This window comes from Silene latifolia, chromosome 4 (assembly GCF_048544455.1).
Source record: "Silene latifolia isolate original U9 population chromosome 4, ASM4854445v1, whole genome shotgun sequence".
NCBI lineage: Eukaryota > Viridiplantae > Streptophyta > Magnoliopsida > Caryophyllales > Caryophyllaceae > Silene > Silene latifolia.
The window spans coordinates 8,642,564-8,661,433 of NC_133529.1; the positions used below are offsets into that span (position 1 = coordinate 8,642,564).

At 33.5% G+C, this 18,870-nt stretch overlaps 1 long non-coding RNA gene across 2 annotated transcripts; it reads right to left on the bottom strand.

Annotated features, from left to right (window-relative positions):
* Nucleotides 1-1,879: 1,879 nt before the first annotated feature.
* On the bottom strand, nucleotides 1,880-8,501 carry LOC141652819 (uncharacterized). 2 transcript variants are annotated; one of them, XR_012547260.1, is made up of 7 exons: nucleotides 7,840-8,501; nucleotides 7,488-7,617; nucleotides 7,332-7,399; nucleotides 6,034-6,414; nucleotides 5,253-5,400; nucleotides 2,344-5,048; nucleotides 1,880-2,246 (listed from the first exon to the last, which is right to left on the bottom strand). It is a non-coding gene; the product is annotated as an uncharacterized LOC141652819 (long non-coding RNA). The 2 variants fall into 2 exon arrangements; XR_012547259.1 differs by lacking the exons at nucleotides 7,488-7,617; nucleotides 7,840-8,501 and having other exon boundaries at nucleotides 2,344-5,400; nucleotides 6,139-6,414; nucleotides 7,332-7,426.
* Nucleotides 8,502-18,870: the final 10,369 nt, after the last annotated feature.

Sequence of the window (18,870 nt, forward strand, 5' to 3'; positions counted from 1 at the left end):
TTCATCCTAAATTCCTATTTGTTTAAGGGATTCAAATATAAATCAAGCTTTTCATTAAAATTGCTTATATCAGGATTGCACCCAAGTAATCCTGGTTCATGATCTTTCTTACGATTTAAATCACTAACACAATCAATCAATAGCTAGATTGGACAACCTCCAATTACAATAAAAGGCATGTCCATTAATTTTTTTATGGATATGCAGATAAGGATATGGCTTCTCCCATTTCCCACCTAATTCTTAAAAATAATACACACTTTTTCCTGTATACAAGACAAAATTTCCCATAAATATCGGTGCGATGCATATACTTGAATAATGTCAACTAAGATTCTGTCTCAATAATTGTAATTGCTAAATTTATTAAGATATTAGTAAGTTTATTATTTGTGAGAAAAAGGGGTGGCCAATATATTTGGGAGGCTCTATTTCGAATGTAAAAGTTGAGGCCCGATGACTTCGATATATATATGATTAAGAATAAAGTAACTCAATTAAGAAATCTTGTTTTTTTAAATCTAACTATGACTATTGCGTGGAGATGAGTCTGGGTTTGTGGTCGATAAACGTATCACATTTTGTGTTCGGTTTTGTGAGAGAATAAGGCCGGGCATCGGGAAATCCCGTTTTCCTTCCAAAAATACTCTCTTTTTTTAACGGAGTTCCAACTTTGAGGCCCTTCTTGTTGTTGGGCCCCGGTTCCATGAACCTAATTAAACGCCTTACGGGCCGCCTCCGGTAAGATCGAACGAAATTAAGGTTGAACACATGCATGCAAATTAGTTTTTTTACATGTTAGTCAAGTTTTTTCTAATAGGATAAGGCTTCTGTAAAACGGTTTTACAAGGTATTGTAAAACCATTTAACGAAAGACTTTAATAACCTTATTATGAAAAGTAATGATTGGTGCAAGTTATTTTAGTGAGGATTTTTAAATAAATATTAGTGAGCCGCGGTTGGTTGTGAGCGATAGAGGCGGCCATGTTAACGGGAGTAGTAGTCGATGATACGGTTCAATTCGAAATCAAATACATCAGTTAGAATAGAACCTCGGATCGATCTTTGCGAGAGAGCCTCAGCGACTGCCTCGACTTACCCCAACGATTTAGGGGCCTTTGGTTCCTTACTAGCGATGCTAGGATTTCAAATCAACAAAGAATATACATTAATAACTTTATATTTCTCATCATTTGGTTATACAATAATAATTATCTTAAACAATTTTAAATAAAAATTGTTATTTTAAATAATTATAACAACCAATATCCAATAACATAAAAACAATCTAGGTTGTTGTGGATTAAATATCCTATTCGTCTCGATAATTTATATGGTTTTTTCATTACTATTTGTACAAAGCATTTTAATAATTTTAAATAAATAATTAAAATAGAGAGAACATATTATTTCAAATTTTTTCGAGTTTCGAAATGATTTCCACAAAAGAGAAACACTACTTAAAAGGAAGGTAGCAACAAGAGAGGGGCAAGGCAAGATGCTTTAAAAAACATTATCAAAATGCAAATGGTTGATGACTCTTTTGAGGTTAATCGATCGATCGGATGATGATCGAACAAAGGAGCCCACTTTAAAGAGCTCCGCTGCCATATTGACCTCTCCTTTTGCCATACATTTTAAAGTGACGCCTACGTTGCATGCTTTTACTACTACTACTACGGAGTATTATGGTTCTTTTACCTTTTTGGTGTTACTAGTTGGTTCTCCGCGCGCGTTGCGCGCGGAGTTCCAAGGACCATCTCCGTTTTTTCTGAAAACATTTAGCTTGAATCTTAACATATGAATAAACTGATAAGCCCATAGTTACGGTAGTTTAGAGAATAAAGAGCTTCATTAATAAGCTAGGTTGTCAACAAAATTGCAAAAGCAAAATTCCAACCAATATTCATGACCATACATAAGAATGCACGCACACATACATGACTGAAGTTCATGAAAAACCATGTTCCGAACACAATTGTACAATGTTCCGAACACAATTGTACAATGGTACATCAATGAAAACACATGATCCGAACTCAAAGATCACTTATGGACTCAAACACATGTACAACACAATCATATATGCACCCCCAATCTTGTCGACGCACCAGCTACCATAGGTTGCATCTGCCTAACGAACAAACTGACATTCTTCCGGTCATCACTACATTCATCGCGTTTTGAAGCTTATTTTGAAGAGCCCTCACAAATAGTTGAATCTTCTCAGCAGCACATCCAAGGAACTAAGGATGTGACAATGCACATTATTCATTCATACATAACTTGCATCATTATGAATCTAAATAATTAAGCTTAATAAAAAAAAGTCATATAACACACCTTAAAAATGCACCAGTTTCGACTTCACTGACCACCATAATCCTCGACTTAGCTCAACAGCGGATAAACCCATAGTTGCTAAGACCCTTGCACACCAACCAGGCAACCATCTTTTATAAAATCTATCTCATGACATAACAAATATAAATATGCACCACGGTACCCCTAGTTAAAGGACCTCGACTACGCAAGCTGCTCAACCTGAAAAAGTGATGGCTACTGCTTTGACATTGCTATTCTTAAAATCAACAGCTCCAAGATTAATTACTACTTCAGTCAAAATTCTGGCAAAGCGGCTTTGCATACATAGCACATAAACAATACAAGAATCGTCAACCAAAAAGCGCAAACAAATTCACACAAATCAAAAGGAATCAAACCGAATCCAAGCAATAATCTCAGTCCACAAGATTGCTGGCGAAATCTTGTCAAGCCATTGTACCTTGACTATAGACTTTTGAACTCTTGGAAAAATTACCATCTCATAAAGCTCATGTCCTTTTTCAGCCACATACTCATAGCATACCTGGTATTTCCAACAAAATTAGAATCACCACAGTTCAATTAGCTAAACGTTAAATTGATCGAAGTATAGTATTACTGTAAATGGAGAAATAAACCTACATCAAAGCTCTTATTTCTGGCTCTAGAATCATGCAATGCCTTTACACATCACAGCTTATACTCTATAAGCTGTGACATATGTCTTATGCTTAATTTAAACCACTGATTTTGGATGTTTTGCTAGCTTAATAACTTCACATTAATATCCACTTGAGAAATCCTATTTCCTTTCAACTATTAGAGCTCTTTGTCCCCTAAGTTCCTCCGCTAAACACTACAAGAAATTGCTTCAATACATTGCCTAAAAGGTAAACATGTAAAGTTGAAGTGCTCATCTTGAACTGTTTCAAAATTCAGCTCCGTTTTTTTTAGCTAACCCTTCAAATTCCTTGATATAAACACAGATACTACTGCTTCACAAGAAGATTCGTATTTACACAACTCTTTGTTCAAGATTTAATGAATAGTGACAACAGTTTTCCTGCTATAATGTGCAGAAATTATTACTAAATAAACATAATGGCAAAGGAACACTGACAAGTTTAGGAAGCAATGACTTCCAATGGCATCTCAGAATGTTGGAAGCACTGCCAAATAAACCCTACAACACTTGAAATTTCAGTGCCGAAGAAAATCAAAGGATATCCAAGGTAGAATGAAACCTGAAAATAGGCCCAAGATCCGAAAGAGCATAAATGTTATATTATTGATCCCAGCAACAACAACAGGTATTATTCCCATTTTCCACGTTGCTCAGTCGCCATCTTCCTCGAACACTAACCTATTAAGAGACCTGCATTCTCAAGCAGGCACGTAGGACATACAGTTTTTAAGAACTAGATAGTTTAGAAACATACCTTGAAGCAATCTAATCAATTTTAATCAACAATTGCAGTCGATATAAACAATCTATTACATGATTACAAATCTTAACTAAAAATCTGAATTAACATCAAAAAACAAATCCTAAGTGCAAGATAGCAAACAACACCCTCTGATATCACCCTCTGCTTTCATGTGTGGTAACAAATGTTAAACCCACAACACCCTTTAATTTCATCTGTTGTAACAAATACTGAACCTGGTTTCATCCCCATGACTACCAGGCTCCTGAACCATTGTTAAATGTATAGATGAGGTATGTGGAATTGAATTCGAATTCTTGTATGAGACGATCTTAAGCTATAATATTGTAAGACCTAACTATTAGTATAATTTTATTTTTTAGAAATTCTTGTATGAGACAGTCTTAAAACTATAATATTGTAAGACCTTACTATTAGTATAATTTTATTAGGTAGACCATCTTTATCGTCACTTAGGAAACTCATTGTTTCTCTCAAGGGAATTCTCTATTAATGGAGTCGGGAAGTAGATAGTTCCTACATCTTGAAACAGTAGAGTACATACTTAAATTAACATTGTTGCGAGTTAAATTATTGAATTCGTCATTTTTATGCCACAGAACAACTTAAAGCCAGTGTGAGATCCCGCTGATCAAGAAGGCCATCCAAAAAAGCTCATGTGGTTTCTCGGTCAGTGCAAATTATAACAAGTGAACACGTTAAAAGGGAATCCTGGAAAACCAATTCTACTGTTATAAACCAAATTCTGACTACAACTCTATGTCAAACCATCATATTCTGGGGTCTCAACTTTAAAGTCAAACATGTTTGTCATGAAATCAATCTGCTTGGGGAAACTCAGACTTCCTATGGCGAACCCATTACAATCCGTCCAAGCTTGTTTCAATCCACAGTTCAAAACTTTTTTAGTTTGGTAAGAGGGATCAAAACAGTAGCCCTCGACCTAATGCAACTTTAGTGAACTGCGTGTGAGAAATGGGTTTACCAAGGCTCATAAGCAACTTTTACAAAACTACAAGCTTGCTTCCTCAAAGATAGCTTTGATTATGTAAATTACAACTACAATGAAAATAGGGCAGCTAATAACAGTCACAATCCCATAAATTTGATTTATCCAAGAGCATCCATGGTTCAAATAGAGAACCAAAAGTATCCATGGTTCAAAATTCCAAGCTTATCACACCACCAAAGTCCAAGAGCCATGGCTGCTAATCTCCTCTCTTTTCACTTGCTGTGATTCCACTTACAATAGCTCCACAAGTTTTATCAGAGTCCCTATGAACTCAAAACATAAAACCTAACTAAATAATCTCATGACCTAAAATATTTTTCATATACTACATAACTACCCAAATTAAAATAAGTCGCGATAACCGATAAGCAAAAAGAAAGAACCTGCAGAAATTTAAACCAATAACCAACTACACATGAAAGACGCAGCAAATAGGGGTAAAATAGTAAATCAATAGAAATACTTACTCAACACAATAAAAAAATACTTGGTCAGATCATCTTCACATACTTTGATGACTTCTTCCAGCATCTAAGGGGCCGGTTTCCGCCGTCGAAAACAACTGGTATCCAAATATAAGTAGCATTTGTATTACGAGGAAGCTTCAACTGTAGCCTAACAAATCAAACAAATAGGCCGGATTAGTAGGAAACAATAGTAAAAAAAAAACAAGTGAAGATTAAAGCAAATGAACAATATGAGAAAGTGAAATTATATAGGTAAATCGAAATAAAAAGTGGTTTAGCCGAGTCAAATCGGTAGAACCCTATTCCAAGACTCGTTTGTGATGCCATTAGCTCCCTAACCCGCTGATTCCCAGCTCATTGGCATAGGAGCAGTAAAAATAAAGAACAGTTTGATGATTAAATAAGGGAACACAATTAAATTTAGAAAGCAATAATTAAAATCCATAAACTAATTTTCAAATTAGTCAAAAACTTAAATTTTATTGTTCGATTAACATCGAAAGGTGGAAAAATGTGATAATAGTATGAAAATAAAATTTGAATTAAATAAACAGAAGAGATGTATACTTGATAATTGGAGGAAGAAAAAAAAGTAAAAGTGGTGAAGAGCCTAAATCAGTCACCAAAAATAGGGAACATTCAAACAAATAAATCTAAAATTGAATAAACCAGCTCCCAAACCCCAAAATCAGCACTATAAAATAGGAAACATTCAAACAAACAAACCTAACTAAAACCGAACAAAACCACCTTAAATTGAAAAAAAACAAGTTAATCATACCTGAGGAACAAAAAAAAAAGTTCTGAAGGCTTCATTGATTAAAATTCCAAGCATAGAGGAAAGTGACTGCCATATCATTAGCAGAATAAACAAGGCTTAGCATACCTGTAGCACTACTTTGTTCGAAAGTCTCATGGTTCGTGTTATTCCGTATAAACTATATCCGCAGCGTCCGCTTCAACTAACTGAATGATCAGATAGGCACTTCCTCTTACAGCCCTCAATGGCTAGGGCATCAGAAAGAGATTATCCGTGATAAATACCAGCAAATCTGGACCAGGTCAGATCATGGAAGAGATGGCCGATAAAGTCCACAATCATGACTGTGTCAGAATGCTTGTACAGTATATCTCACGGCTCTTCCTTCAGGTTCGTCACAACCTGCGCAACCTCCACTCTTTAAATGATTTTAACTATAATACAACAACAATTAGTGAGCGCCTCAAGGGTCACATAAAATGGTGGCTTAGGAGGCAACCTAACTCATATGTTAACATGGAGTGGCTATTTCTAGATTACGTACCCAAAATAAAAACTGTATCAAGATGTATTGAATGATAGCTACCTCACGATTAGAAGAAACTACGCCAAATTAGTAAGTCATTAGCTTTATTTCATCCCTCCATTTAAAATAGACTTCACAAATCCGGACTAAAACAATTAATGAAAGAGATGACCATTAGGTCCTAAATCGTGACCGTGTCACAATGCTTGGAAAAAAGAATAAAAAAAAAGGAAATGAAGAGCATCAGGTACAGTTTGTACTTGAGTAGACGGTCCTTACCAGAGAGATTTAATGCAGAAGTATAATCAGAGGTTTCATGATTTATAATGAATGCAGATTCAGGAAATACTTTCTACTCTGAAAAATACAGCATGTCTTTGTGTATCCCTTTGTAAAGTGAGTTTCAAAAAGTGTTGCAGGTCTTACAATGATTTCAAAACAATAAAAGAAAACAGGCTGTTCTCGAAGACACATAATAAAACTACATACTCGACGATAATTACATGGAATGACGATCATCAATAAAAAAAACACAGCCAATCTACCGAGCCGCTTTGATATATTTCATAATATAATTCAAACCAAACAATTGCACATGGCATATTTCATTGATAGAATGAATGTATGGCTTACAAAAAGCTAAAACGAGGACTGATGAGTTGCTCAGAAATGAGGAGAAGATAATAATTACAACCTTATTTAAAACCAAGGCCAAATTTAACTCATCAAATCGAGTGATATACACATTGAAACAAAATTCAATGTAGTTAGAGATAAGTCGTAGAGGGAATACCTTGCTTGATGAACGACGTTGATTGGCGACCATGATCCAATCGTTGTGTAAGGTTAGGGAAGCCGAGGCTTTAGTAGGAAAACAAAATAAAAAGAATTCATTAGAATTGTGAGATGTAAGGAAAAATCAATTGAAATGGGAGATTATATCACCAACCCAACACTAACCTTCAATATTTTTGGCCCTGTAAAGAAGAAGCAGGCCACCGTGAAGTGACCAGGAGGTATTACCACACCGGGAAGTTAAGGCCACTTCGTTAGCTACAACCTTATGAAATCAAACAAACCTATCAAAAATCCAATTAAAACCCTAAGTTTTTCACAAAATTTTACAAAAAACAAAAAACAAAAATCAAACCTTACACGACCATCATCATCAAGTTGTGTAAGTAAGCATATGATTTCACAAGCAAGTTTTCTAAAAGATCCTATTATTGGGCAAAGAAGGAAATCAAACTACAACAAATCAGTAAATTAAAATAGAGGAAATTAGCAATTAAAATTAATACCTGATTACCTGGGCTATAGCGAGCTATAACCAGCATCCACAGCCTCTTTTAAGTTAGTGCCCAGATTGACGATTAATTATAGAAGAGGCTATGGGGATTCATCAATAATTGTATACTTAAACTGAGCAAAACTGCAAAAATAACGGGAATCAAATTGAAAATATAGCTGAAATCGAAACCCTAATTTTTTACCCAACAATATGACCATCGATTCCGACTAAATAACTTATTGATATCGACCAATTTAGATAATGAGGATCAGATGAGATTATAACCATCTTCATCACCCAACAATATTACCATATCACCGGCTTTGCTGTCCGAACGATATGGACATTTCCAAAGTTGTTAAACGGAGTTTTGTTGGTTGATGAGGGATGTGGAAATTAGGGAAAATATAATAATTGATTATTCAGATTGAATAAGTAATCGATATCGGGCAATTTAGAGAATGAGGAACGACGAGGTGAGATGAGGATGAGAGATTGAAGATGAAGATGAAGATGAAGGAACGACCAGGTTGAGATGAGGATGAATGAACGATGAAGAAAAGAAGAAAGAAGGATAAGCAGTAGTAGAAGGAGAAGTATAAAGCGAAGAAGACTGTGCATCACATGAGAAGTACGGAAGTTACTGCTCTACTGTTCATTGTAGTGTGAATTTCCAAAGTTTGCACATTTAGAAGGGTCTTAGAAAAGGCCATAATAGTACTCCGTAAATCCGTAATATGATATTTTGAATTGGCCATGAGATTCGAATTGTGATTTACTTCTTTTAATTAAACTCGGACATTTTATAGTTATTGTCTCCTTTCTACCCAAATAACTAACTACTCACATCTCCCTTAATATGCACGTTCTTCTTTAGTTCAAGGGATTTATTTGGGTAGTTTATCTTTTTTTTTTTTAATTCATCCGAAATAAAAAGAAAATGGATGAAGAATTTTTCACTATACTTTTCATATTGATCACTACTATCACTAGACCAAAAGATCTTAGTTGTTGAAAAGTCTATGGAATGAAGAGCACTTAATAGATCCTACAATGAGTTGTCTGGGTTGTATCTTTCAAAAGCGAGTATATAATAAAGTTTTCGAGTTTTGTTTTAAAGAAGTCGAGTTACACCATAAAATTTCTGAACACATTCACTTAAAGATAAAAAAAAATTAACTTTAAGAAAACTCAAAAAAATTACATATATGTTCGATAAGATATAACTTGGTTGTATGATGCTATTGTACCACTGGAGGTATAATGTTATTTGTGGAGGAAGAGTTGGTGTGTTAGACTCTAAGTTACTTTTATGGGTTAAATAAGTCAATTCAACGACATAACGTATTGGTCCAATTTTTATTTTAAAATGATTCAAGATAAAAAATGCTTTGTAATTGAAATATCAACTCATCCCCCAAAACAAAAAAAAATGGGGACAATATTATTGTAGTGGAGATGGTAATAAGTAATTATTTAGGGTAATAATAAAAGTTTACAAAATTTCATTATAAAGTTTTGAAGGGTATAACAGTTAATTTAGAGATAATTTAGAATGAAAAGGAGCAATATAAATGAAATAAAGGCAAAATAATACATAATAGTACTCGCACACAACATAATATCTTTGTAATGGACCTCGTTCTTGGCCGAATTGTAGGTAATGGAATTGCTTTTTTTTTTAAGACACTGCTAGTATGCCCTGGACATTATTAGTAGTTTCTTGATCCATGGCCATTAGTTATTTCCACAATTAATTGGGGGAAATAATATCAAGCAATACAAAATAGGAAAATATCTTATCCTACTTTTCGAGGCAATTTTAGTAGAGTATGGTTTTGTTCATGTACCACTTGTTAAGCGGTGTCACTTATTAGGCCCATATTCTTTTGGATTAAAATCGTCTGAAGTAAATTGAACAAATAATAATAATAATAATAATAATAATAATAATAATAATAATAATAATTGTATCTCGGTTGTCACTAATTTCTTGTAAACTTTAGATTGATTAATAAAAGTTTGCGTTTTAAAAATAAAAATAAAAATAATAATAATAATAATAATAATAATAATAATAATAATAATAATAATAATAATAATAATAATTGCCAAAGTGAAATTACTTTTTACCATCAAATTTTGGTATTCCAAATTGAAACCCCACTAGTTTTAATCCCGTGCAAAAAATGCACGGGTTATTTAAATTCCGTACAAAAAATATGCGGATTATATTACTTTTAAATTTCTAATATATGAAATATATTAATATGAACATAAAATTAAACCCTAGCAGAGGCGAAAAATTTCAGTGGGGGTGAACGGGTAATGATATAAGGGAAACTCGAATTTTTTTCGAAAATTCTAACTAAATTTTTTGCGATTTTCATCCGTCAGCGCGGGCGAGCGCCCCTGCTAGCCCCCCAAATAATGAAATTGTTAAAGTTATATCCAAATTGTCATATATAAAAAAAATGAAGGGAGTATTTGCATTCAGTTGAATAACATTGTTAAACATATCTAGCCCATAAAACGATAATAAAAATAATGATTAAGAAAAGTAGTAATAATAATTCAAAATAATAATAATAAATACTTGTAATATTCTCGGGCCAAATAAGTCGTAACTCAATTTCCAATTAGTATTCAGTCGAATAAAATTTTTAAAAACGACAATAATAATAATAATAATAATAATAATAATAATAATAATAATAATAATTATTATTATTATTATTATTATTATTATTATTATTATTATTATTATTATTATTATTATTATTATAGCTACCCAAATAAATTATGAGCAACAACAACATTTGAAATGAAAACAAAATATTGCTAAGTATATATTATTTTGTAATTTATTAATTTGTTATTTTTTTTAATTCATCCTTAATTAAGGAGTAGAACTGTAGAAGTGGATTAAAAATAGAAGCAAAGATAGGAGTGAAAATTAATTGTGCTAAAAAATAGGAACCCACGTTTTAGTGTTGAAAAACTTTGTCCCCCTAATTTTCAGGAGCCAATGAAATTTCTTTAAAGGACTTAGCTTTTATATATAGTAGATATTTGATACCAATTAAACCAGCTACGAGACCGAGCATAGTGGCTCTGATACCACTATTGAAAAATTAAGGCCAATTTCAAATGCACAACGGAATCAACCAATCGACAAGTAACGTAAAAGTATATAATTATAAAAAAAATTATAATAAGATGTGACAACATTTAGGGTTAAACTAACTCTGGCCAAAACCCTTTTCAAACTGGAAGTAAAACCCACCAGTCAACATGACTGAATTCCAAAACATTATAAAAATAGTACAAGTATAACGTAAGCGTCTTGAATTTAATACTAATTTAAAACCCACAATAATATAGGATAACAGGTTATATAACTTCAGTAATATTGGCAACTTTCCCCAATATTATCCTAGAGTAACCTTTTAAATTATTGTAGAAGAACATTCGATGTACTGGCTCCTCATCCTCGAACCTCGGCTATGTATTTTTATTACCAGTCACCTTGCTTGATTATATTTGTGAGATGATATTTTTCTCAAGGATTTACAGATCTTTATACATGTGAAGTGATGTTAGATTTTACAATAATATTATTACCACTTCACGTTATTCACAAATAATGAATTAATAACAATTCATATGTTGTCACGTAATTGACACGGCTGTCGCAACCCTATCAAAAATAAAATCAACAGGCTCTAACTAATGTAGCAGAGGCAAGTCGGGTATCGTATCCACAGGGAGGCGGTCACTATCTACTCGTTATTCTAGTCTGTCTACGGTCACAAGATGGGAGGTTTGAGTATTTGAACTAAACTAATAAAAGTAAGAGATGAAATAGAAGATTGATCAGATAAAGAGAAATATGCCAGGATGTCGGTTCACCATGATACTATACAAATCAGCTAAAAGTAGGTCGGTCGGTCTGATGTGAGAAGGGTAAAGGAAAGGTCATTTCGTTCCGCTATCCGCCCTAAAATACAACTAGCTTAGCTTCCACCCTCACTAGTGTAGTCTATTGTTCATAACAGGTCAATTCATTTCAATCTTCCGATCTAGGTCTGAACATAACCAGATTAACTAATTCAATTGCATGCATTCAACCAAACGATTATAATTATATTGTTAATGAAATAATTCTCATATTAAATCTCCTAAACCAACTATCACATCATCGTTTTACTACCATGGTTCCCCTAATCCTAGCATTAGAGAATTAGCTACACATAAATATAAATAGAGCAAGAACAAGAGATGAAGAAACAGTAAACATGGCAAATTGAAGAGAGTAAAGAGGGAATTACAAATTAAGATCCGGAATGTAGCAGAACAAAGCAACCGTCTGAAAGAGGGTCCCAAAAAGAGAGGAAAAAAGAGATAAAGAGAGAGTTTAACCCTAATGACGTCCTTCCTATTTATAGGAAAGATAATTATTTGACCTAATATACATAACAAGATACGAAAATCTTGCGTTAGATAGAAAAGTACTCGATCGAGGACTTTAGAACTCCTCGATCGAGTAAATCCTAGCAAAAACCTCTCGATCGAGGACTTTAGGTACTCGATCGAACACTATCAAAAAGACACCATTCGATCGAGGACATTAGGTACTCGATCGAACAAGATAGTACTCGATCGAATACTTTCCAGCGCACAATTCCTGCTTCGCACACTGAACTTCAAACGGCCGCCATTTCTTCGTTAATTGGGCAAACAGAGCGTTTCCGGTGGCGTTGGAAAGCTAAGAGGATGAGCTTTCATCTCCAATTGGAATAACTTGAAAATCAGTTGTATAACTCGAGATATAGCTCTTCAAAGTAGGCACTAGCAATATGAAGCTCTTCCTTTGTCCGCTAAGCTTCCTTACTTCTATGCGTATCTCAAAATAGTAGTCTCCAAGCTCTGACTCAACTCATATCCTAAATGCATGCATAGGGACATATTTTAGGCTTGATTATGCTCCTCTCCGGTTCATACCTGCAAATAATACAAGAGAAACCAAAGTAGACAATTCGGGGGATATTTGTAACTAAACACTACTAAATATGCATAGGAATGCGTGCAAATGAAGTACAAAATGCCTATATAAAATGCACGCATCAGTAACCCCCCTTTTATTTACTACTAAGAGAATAAAAATTCTCAATAATTTTTCCTGCAAAAGGAATATGGTTAAATAAGGAAACAAAACTCTATTTTTATTAAATTACTATCTTTTAATTAAGATATAATCTTTAATAATTATAATCTATTTTTAACTAAATTATAATCTTTTAATTAAAATAAAACAAACTGGTATCAAAAAATTTGTATATGAAAAACCGATAAATTGATATTATTAGTTTCGTATAAAAAAAACATACCAGGTACATATGCCTCAAACCACTGTGTCAATATGCCTAATTTTGTCGATATTTAAAATTATTTGAGAAAATTTATAAATTGAAATCATTACTTTTCTGGTAAAGAATTTCATTAAAATACACATTTCTGACTTTGCTCAATTTTTTTATTAGTTTTCCATTTCAATTTTTTATCTTCATATTAAAATATGGAAAGTTAATAATATGTCAATTTTAAATCTGTAAAAAATACAGTATAAATGAAAGGATCTATAAATATCGTGCATGCATGCGCGGGATCTATACTAGTTGTTAAAACAAATGAATTCACATTCATTTAACACCTAATGTTACACGTACATCATCAGGTTTATATACATATAACTATTAGCTAATTAATACCTTGTATTAGTCTAGATCCCGCGCAATACATGCATGATAAATACAGATTTTAATTACTTTTTAGTGTATTCCTTATAGATTAATTTGACACTTCATTAATTTTCAAATTCTTGTTGATATGCTTTGATTTGAGAAAAAATTCTATCTGCAAAACTAACCCATAAAACCGAGTAACGTCGTAAAATATATATTTATATTGAAAGTATTTTTTTTTAACTCGAAGCTAACACTTGCTAATCTCTCCTCTTAATTTTTTCCAATTTCAGAAGAAGATTGATAACACCATTTTAACCCCCATATTTTGATGTCCCGGACCCATTTTGTCTTGATAAATCAAACATTATGAACTCATTTAGTTAGTATTAGCCTAGTCCGAGTTATTTTCTCTCATGCTTAGTGTCAGACATGTTTTGAGCATTTTTTCCCATACTTATGAACCCTTTTGTAGGTACCATGCTCGAGAATGTAAGAGGGATGGAACTTGGAGCGGGATTTGCTTGAAGAATGGAAGCAACTAGGAGGAATTACAACCGAGGGAGTTAACTACACCCGGCCGGGCATAACTTTACCCGACCGGGCACAACTTTACCCGGCCGGGTACCTTTCACCCGTTTGGCGTTTTTAGCGTTTTTTAGCACATTTTGACATTTTACCCGGGAGGGTACAATTATACCCGCCCGGGCATAATTGTACCCTCCCGGGTACAATTTACTCCTTCGGCTGCAGTTGTTTTCGTCTTCTCTTGTTTTTCCACCTACCTTTTTGTACTTGAGATATATAAATACTTAATTTCCCAGAAAATTAGGGATCTAATCTGAGTTTAAGAAGAAATTTGTAAGGTTAAGAGAGGAAAAACTCAAATCCTTTGTAACTTGTCAATCATTCTTCATCAATCAAAGATTATTATTATTGTTCTTACCGTGTTCTTCATTATTATTCATCCTTTCATAGTTGGTATTGCTTCTTTCCTTTTTTTCTTTTCTCCCTTGTTCTTCAATTGTTTTCTATAGTTGTTGTTTGATTTCTTTTTGTTAGAATTTGTTGAGACTTGTTGTTTGTTGATAGTTTAGTCAAATCTCTCTCTCTCTCTTGTTTGTTGTTCATGCTTTTGATTGGAGGTGTTCATATAAAGCTTGAGACTTTGATAGATTTGATAAAGCTTGGGTCTTTTTGAGTTAATTCATCTACTCTTAGCCTTATTAGTTGACTTCCATCATCTCTTATCACCTTTACATGCTCTATCATAAAATTCATAATATCACCTTGTTTATTGTTAAAGTATCCTCCTTTATTGCTTGTCTTGCTAAATTAACCATGATTAGTGAGTAGTATTTTCACTAGGGTGCGGTTAGACCCTAACATGAGTAATTTATCTAATTGAGTTCATTAAATTAGTTGTTGAGGAGGAGTTTTTGGGTTTAAACAAAGGAATTGAATTGTTGTGTCTATTTGGGAGTAATTGTCTGTTTTGACCCTTGTCCACCAACGGGAGTTGGTTAGGTTGGGATTGATTGCATTACCCTTTTTGGTCGTGTGCCGACTTGGGTTGAGCCAGGAGGAGAACCAAGTGGGGTGCCTTTGTTTTTCGGTTTGAAATTCACCTTCGGGAGAAGGGTAGGGATGACCGGGAGTTTATCGCGGGCTTAAGCCCTTGATCTTGATGAGAGGTGAGCGGAGTGGGCCCACTTGGTGACCCTTGAGTCTTGAGTCGGGAGAAATCGAGTCATGAGCCCGGGAGGGAGTTGATTCGGTATCACTAGTGTCCCACCATGAGCCCGGGAGGGAGTTGGTGGGCGAATTAGAGGCGTCTCCACCCAATACACTTCCCCCTTAACAACTAGTTGAAGGAACTCATGATTTATTACGAATGTCGGTGGTTTAGTCGTTCCCTAGGCCTTAATTAATTTGAGTAAATCGTATTTAATAGCTTGCTTTATCATTTTATAGTTTAATTAGTTTAATTTATTTCTTGTTATTTAGTTTAATCTTTTAGATAATATTCATCTTTGTTTTATCCGACTTAGCTAAGCATAAGAATTTAGGCAATTAGTAATCACCCTTGCTCCTTGTGGTTCGACCTCGATTACCCTTTACTAGTTGAGAATTTGTTTGATCGGGTACGGCGACTTCTACCCCGCTATCAAAGATAGACCTTTAATCTTGTTTGTGATATATGTATATATATATATATATATATATATATATATATATATATATATATATATATATATATATATATATATATATATATATATATATATATATATATATATAATTTTGGAAAAGAAGAACAATTATATTAATAAAACTGTGAAAAAATCCAACTAGTCCCACATGTGTGTTGTCCTACATTGATAATAAAGGAGAAAGTTTACCAATTTATAAGTCAAGGGGTTACTCACTCTATTACCAATTCGTTTTAGAGTTGAACCTCTTTGGACTTATAAAACGGACTCTTTTTCCTCTATTTAGATGCGACTCAAACCCGTTTCCATGATTTAACAAATACCAAAGTTCACATACAAGCCTAGAGTTGGGGGTCTACAAAGCAGGAACAAAAGACGGTACAAAGTCCCAGCTAAGATGGCCATTGTTGATACTTAAGTCATGCCATGTAGGGGCGGAACCAGGAATTATATATATCTAGGGCTAAATTTTTTTTTCAAGGTTCAAAATACACTAAAAGGAACAAGTCTATAAGTATACATGCTTTTACGTGATATTGTTATAAAGTATATTTTATGTGTCACTTTCATGATATTTTAACCAAATATGACAGTTTTTTTTTGACAAATTTCGTATTTTAACTAAATAATTTATACTAAATGAACAATACTTGATTACGAGTATACTAAACAAACTGCTTTATTTGGGTGGTATTTAGTCCCTTCGTCCCAATCACCCAATCATTTATTTATTTGTGATTAAAATACTTTTTGCAGTTAATGTAAAAGATAAAAAAATAGGAACAGGTAGAAGATTATTTGGTCGGAGAAGGAGAAATTAGAAAACCAAGTAACATACACTACAAGAAAACAAGACAAAGGCGATGGAGAAGCTACAGTCGCCAATTTGGCGATAGAAAAAAAAACTCGGGCGACGGAAAACAGTCGCCAATTTGGCGACTGTAGCTTTTTATCCAAAAATCTGTATGAAATCCACGGGCGACCGAAAGTTATCCAATTTAGCGACCGAAAACAGTCGCCAAATTTAGCGACCAATACCCGTCGCCAATTTGGCGACCAGAAACAGTCGCTAAATCGCCTGATATTTTTTTTTTGCCAATTTCTTCACCCGTCACCCCTCATTCATTCTATCAACAACCAAAAAAAAAAACTACAAGAACCCGACGACCCGACGCCACCATCAACTACCACGACCACCGGACGCCACCACTCGCCGCCGCCATCCGCACACCACATCACCACATCACTACCGACCCTTTGTTTTTCTTTTTAATAAAGGTTTGTTTTCGACTCAAATTGATTTAATTACTTCAATCCTTCATATTTTGTTTAAGTTGTGATGCTTATTTAGTATCTAGTTGTAATTTATACATTAGTGATGCTTATTAATGTATGTAGTTGTAATTTAATTAGCATTTTTGTTAATTAATTTGAGTTAGGGTTAGAAATTGGGGTTTTTTGTTAAATTAGTAATGTCATTTGATTAGGGGATGTAATTGAAGGTTATCTTGATAATATTAGTATTATTGAAGGTAGTAACTTAGTTTTAGTAATATTGAAGTAGTATTGTTGAAGGTAGTATAGTTTTATGAAGGTAGTATAATGTTAGGATTGTATAAATTTGCCTTATAATTAACGAAATTAAGTTAGAATGAGCATGATGTATAAATTTGTTAAATTAGTAATGTCATTTGATTAGGGGATTGTATAAATTTGCGTTATAATTTTGACAACTTGTTTAATATATAATGACCTAGTACCCGTTCAAGAATTACTCATTAGGAGCAATTCTTGAATAGTCCCCATTTTGGGACTGTCTTTGTACGTTTCAAGTCACTTAGGTAGTAAACACATAGTTGTGATTTTATTAATGAGAAAAGAATTTGGTTACAATTTTCTCCAATGTTCTCTGAATACATATGTGGAATATGTATCTATTCTACATTGTGTATTTGGAGAACTAAGGGGAATTCTTTGCCGATTTTTTTCTCATTAATAATTCACAAATGTGTGTTTGCTAGTGACTTGAAACGTACATTGATGGGTTTAGGTTGGAGTGATAAGGACCCAATTGAAATCTTGAAATTAGCATAAAATGGAGGATGAGATAACCATTGTTTTTTATTGAAATTAAATATTATTATTTAAAATGGTTAGTTTGCTATATATTGCTTATAGATTAAAATGAAGAGATCTAAACGTAATTTGGATGTACGAAGAAAGAGTAGATAAGAAGAAACGTCCTATCGCTAGATTTGTAAAGGGAGTTCGTGGATTTATTGAATTTGCTAGATGTCAAGATTCATATGATTTGGAACAACATAAACTTAGGTGTCCTTGTACTAAATGTAAAAACTTAAAATATTTATTTGACATTGAAGTAAAAGAGCATCTTGTTACAAATGGTTTTTTTTCCAAACTACTACAATTGGATCTCCCATGGAGAAAAATATTATCCCGAAGAGCCTCAAATCCAACAAAATGAGAACCCATATAGAGAAATGGTACTTGATGCCTTTCGGTCTAATGATTTCATTAATGACGACCGTGTACCAATGATTGATGAAGAACAACCAAACCCAAGAGCAAAAGCCTTTTTGGACATGCTAAGTACTTCCGAAAAACCTTATATGAGGGGAGTAGAATGACATTGTTACAAGTTGCATCCAGGATAGTTTCTTTAAAATGTGAGTATAATATGCTATTTAAAGCCGTTGATAGTATTGCTACGTTGGTTGAGGATGTTATACCCGATAATAATGTTATGACCAGAAATTTCTATAATACCAAGAAAGTGGTCAAAGGTCTTGACTTCCACATGAAAAGATTGATGCATGTCCTAAAGGATGTATGCTTTTTTGGAAAGATGATGCTTTGCTTGACAAATGTAAGAAATGTCAAAGGGATAGATATGAGACAAGTGAAGGAAATATTGTTTTGAAGGGGAAGAAGGGTAATAAAAGGAATGGAAAGAGAAAGAAACCAATATCAGAAAACACATTAATTTATTTTCCATTAGCTCCTAGACTTCAAAGAATGTATGCCACGAAAAATCTTGCCAACCAAATGAGATGGCACAAAGAA